Source organism: Pelophylax lessonae, assembly GCF_965119305.1.
Source record: "Pelophylax lessonae genome assembly, chromosome: 3".
Taxonomy (NCBI): Eukaryota; Metazoa; Chordata; class Amphibia; order Anura; family Ranidae; genus Pelophylax; species Pelophylax lessonae.
Genome location: NC_138770.1, coordinates 82,176,683 through 82,181,682, shown reverse-complemented (window position 1 = coordinate 82,181,682; position 5,000 = coordinate 82,176,683).

Below are 5,000 nucleotides of genomic sequence, written 5' to 3'. Positions count from 1 at the left end.
AGGGCAACTATTTGCACCATGATACCACCAACAACCCATTGGAAATACCAGCTAGAGAGACTGGTTATAAATAAGAAGATTTATGATGTAGACCGGTAAAGAAGATCTTGATTCCAAGCTCTATTATATAGGGAACATCTAAAAATATGCCTAAGAAGTAGCCTAAACATATTAGCTATTGTCTTGAGGTTGTCTGGAAAAACTGCAGAAAAACTTCCTCTGCGTAGGCTCTCCCATTCCTCTAGCTTCATAGCTGTATATGTACAGTGTCAGACAATCTAAGACACTGCGGTCTCTTACTGCTAGTCACATTAGATTTGGTCATGGTTTTCTTTGCTGGAGAGAAACCTGCACATGCCGATTTGTAGAGTAAAGATCCCCCTGCTGCTCTCACAATATCAGACCTTTGTGGGACTATCCATGAACAGACCAAAGTTGGCAGGATTATGAACCTGCGCAGGGAGACCCTAATGAATTTTGAGTCTATTGCCTTAAGCACACAGGCACAACTAGACAAAGCTTAGCCCCACCTTTGCTACATGGTAAAGGTTAAATGGTTTTGAGAATTAAGGTATCGGGGAGCTTTGTGGCAATTAACTGTGGAGAATTGAAAAAAACAACACATAATAGCAAATGATAAAAGCAGAACGTAGTCGGCAGGATTTGAACCTGCGCGGGGAGACCCCAATGGATTTCTAGTCCATCGCCTTAACCACTCGGCCACGACTACCTTCGCCTTGATGGTAGGTGTGCTATTTGCAGGCTTGAGAAGTAGTAGAAAAAAACACCATTAAAGTAAAACTCAGTACAAAGTGAAGATCTAAGCACACATCTCTTGGTGAAGGTAAGTCCTCCATAAGGTTTGAATAACTAAAGAACAGACCGAAAAATACCTACAAAAAGGCATTCAATTAGATATTCAGCTTTTAAAAATATTACTTTTCAGGATATGTGAAAAACATTGTACCATACGTTCTAAACTTTTGGCTTATGGCATGAAAAGCCTCTGGTCTGGAAACCTGAGAAAATGCCTATAGATGCAAGACCATGCCATTAGAAGTTCAGCTACCTGGAGACCGCTAATATCCCTTCATCCTTGCTCTATATACTCCAAAAGAGCTCCAACCTTCACGCCCCTGTGTGCTCTGTGTACGTTTTAAGTTCAAAGATGCTTTGTGGCTTATCCGAGACACTTGTTTAGATAAAAGCAGACATTTCAATATTGTAGGCATTCCTAACCTGAAGCAAGAGTATAGATGTTGTCCATGATAATTACAAAAGCCACTAGTCGTACAGGAACCATAACTGCTGAAAGTCATATTATCATAAAGCAATCCAGGTACAGACCGTAGTTGGCAGGATTTGAACCTGCGCAGGGAAACCCCAATGGATTTCGAATCCATCGCCTTAACCACTCGGCCACAACTACATATGGTCCTGAAGAGCCTACCTTTACTAGATTGAAGAGGCTAACTTTGGAGTGCTATTCTTTGCTATTTTTGTTCAGGCCTACCATCCCAATGCCCCAATCGCCCCACTGTCCTGGACCCACAAACCATCTTTTAACAAAATTCTAGCACCCTCTCTATGGACCCTATTCCTCTGCTGGGTGCCTGCCTTAGCACACAGATCTATGCCTGCACTGTCAGGGCAGAGTGATCTCCTGACCAACAGTGAAGGCATATTTCCAGTAGGGAAGAAGGCCATAAAGCTTCTCTTCTTCAGAAGACTATGAGTCCAAGACTTGCAATGCAAGTATCTCCCTGCATCGGCTTTATTCACACTGTTGATTTTCTGCTGATCCTTGAATATATTGCCCCACCGGTAATCAGATCATCAGTCTACAGGGGGCAGCAAGGACATAATTAGGAATAGCCTCTTTAGGGGCCCTTTCACACAGGTGGCTTCCATTCTCATCACCAGGGGATCTGTGAGGTGATTGGAGCAGAGCAGGGCAGATGACAGGTCCGTGTCGGCTCAGTTTTAGCAGAGCAGACAAAGACAGACCCTGCTCTGCTCTATGGGTGGCAGGGAGTAAATGGACTCCGCTGTCTCTTTTCACTTGACTGCCACCGATCCACCTAAATGGAAAAGGATGCAGTCCTCCTCCATTTTTTAAGCAGGCCTGACCAGACTCGGAGGAGGTATTCAGGTTTAAACGGACACAAGTCCATGTACACTTGCTAGTGCATAGGAATGCATGGACCTTCCCATCAGGTGCACCTAAAATATGACAAATGGACCTGATCTAATCGCCCATGTGAAAGGGCCCTTAGCATGCAAATTTCTATGGTGGGGATTACTCACCACTATACTAATGAGAAAAGTGTGTGGGACTTTCTCCTATTCCATCAACATAGCGATCACCTACAGGTTTTTCTCTTTTTCCAGGCTATGGCGCATCTTCTATAATCCTGACCATACCATTGTATGGACTATGTTGTATGTTGAATACTCAAAGGCTGCTGCACTCTCTATTCTTTGTTCAATGATCCTAGCCATCATTTAACTCAGGAGATTGGACACATCTATTAATGGAATGGGATTATTGTGGGGGGACTGGGCTGCAGATTCAGCATGTATTGCAGTCAGGGCTGCTTTTTGTAATCTAGGATCCCATCAGTTGAGGCCCTCAAAAGCTATTATCCCTTAATGTAAAATAGATCTTATGTTCAATAATGATATATGATGGAACACATTACCTTAAAATGTGTTGGAGAGAGATCAAACACTTTTCTATTGTTCGGAGGGCAACTATTTGCACCATGATACCACCAACAACCCATTGGAAATACCAGCTAGAGAGACTGGTTATAAATAAGAAGATTTATGATGTAGACCGGTAAAGAAGATCTTGATTCCAAGCTCTATTATATAGGGAACATCTAAAAATATGCCTAAGAAGTAGCCTAAACATATTAGCTATTGTCTTGAGGTTGTCTGGAAAAACTGCAGTAAACTTCCTCTGCGTAAGCTCTCCCATTCCTCTAGCTTCATAGCTATATATGTACAGTGTCAGACAATCTAAGACACTGCTGTCTCTTACTGCTAGTCACATTAGATTTGGTCATGGTTTTCTTTGCTGGAGAGAAACCTGCACATGACGATTTGTAGAGTAAAGATCCCCCTGCTGCTCTCACAATATCAGACCTTTGTGGGACTATCCATGAACAGACCAAAGTTGGCAGGATTATGAACCTGCGCAGGGAGACCCTAATGAATTTTGAGTCTATTGCCTTAAGCACACAGGCACAACTAGACAAAGCTTAGCCCCACCTTTGCTACATGGTAAAGGTTAAATGGTTTTGAGAATTAAGGTATCGGGGAGCTTTGTGGCAATTAACTGTGGAGAATTGAAAAAAACAACACATAATAGCAAATGATAAAAGCAGAACGTAGTCGGTAGGATTTGAACCTGCGCGGGGAGACCCCAATGGATTTCTAGTCCATCGCCTTAACCACTCGGCCACGACTACCTTCATCTTGATGGTAGGTGTGCTATTTGCAGGCTTGAGAAGTAGTAGAAAAAAACACCATTAAAGTAAAACTCAGTACAAAGTGAAGATCTAAGCACACATCTCTTGGTGAAGGTAAGTCCTCCATAAGGTTTGAATAACTAAAGAACAGACCGAAAAATACCTACAAAAAGGCATTCAATTAGATATTCAGCTTTTAAAAATATTACTTTTCAGGATATGTGAAAAACATTGTACCATACGTTCTAAACTTTTGGCTTATGGCATGAAAAGCCTCTGGTCTGGAAACCTGAGAAAATGCCTATAGATGCAAGACCATGCCATTAGAAGTTCAGCTACCTGGAGACCGCTAATATCCCTTCATCCTTGCTCTATATACTCCAAAAGAGCTCCAACCTTCACGCCCCTGTGTGCTCTGTGTACGTTTTAAGTTCAAAGATGCTTTGTGGCTTATCCGAGACACTTGTTTAGATAAAAGCAGACATTTCAATATTGTAGGCATTCCTAACCTGAAGCAAGAGTATAGATGTTGTCCATGATAATTACACAAGCCACTAGTCGTACAGGAACCATAACTGCTGAAAGTCATATTATCATAAAGCAATCCAGGTACAGACCGTAGTTGGCAGGATTTGAACCTGCGCAGGGAAACCCCAATGGATTTCGAATCCATCGCCTTAACCACTCGGCCACATGCAAATTTCTATGGTGGGGATTACTCACCACTATACTAATGAGAAAATTGTGTGGGACTTTCTCCTATTCCATCAACATAGCGATCACCTACAGGTTTTTCTCTTTTTCCAGGCTATGGCGCATCTTCTATAATCCTGACCATACCATTGTATGGACTATGTTGTATGTTGAATACTCAAAGGCTGCTGCACTCTCTATTCTTTGTTCAATGATCCTAGCCATCATTTAACTCAGGAGATTGGACACATCTATTAATGGAATGGGATTATTGTGGGGGGACTGGGCTGGAGATTCAGCATGTATTGCAGTCAGGGCTGCTTTTTGTAATCTAGGATCCCATCAGTTGAGGCCCTCAAAAGCTATTATCCCTTAATGTAAAATAGATCTTATGTTCAATAATGATATATGATGGAACACATTACCTTAAAATGTGTTGGAGAGAGATCAAACACTTTTCTATTGTTCGGAGGGCAACTATTTGCACCATGATACCACCAACAACCCATTGGAAATACCAGCTAGAGAGACTGGTTATAAATAAGAAGATTTATGATGTAGACCGGTAAAGAAGATCTTGATTCCAAGCTCTATTATATAGGGAACATCTAAAAATATGCCTAAGAAGTAGCCTAAACATATTAGCTATTGTCTTGAGGTTGTCTGGAAAAACTGCAGTAAACTTCCTCTGCGTAGGCTCTCCCATTCCTCTAGCTTCATAGCTGTATATGTACAGTGTCAGACAATCTAAGACACTGCGGTCTCTTACTGCTAGTCACATTAGATTTGGTCATGGTTTTCTTTGCTGGAGAGAAACCTGCACATGACGAT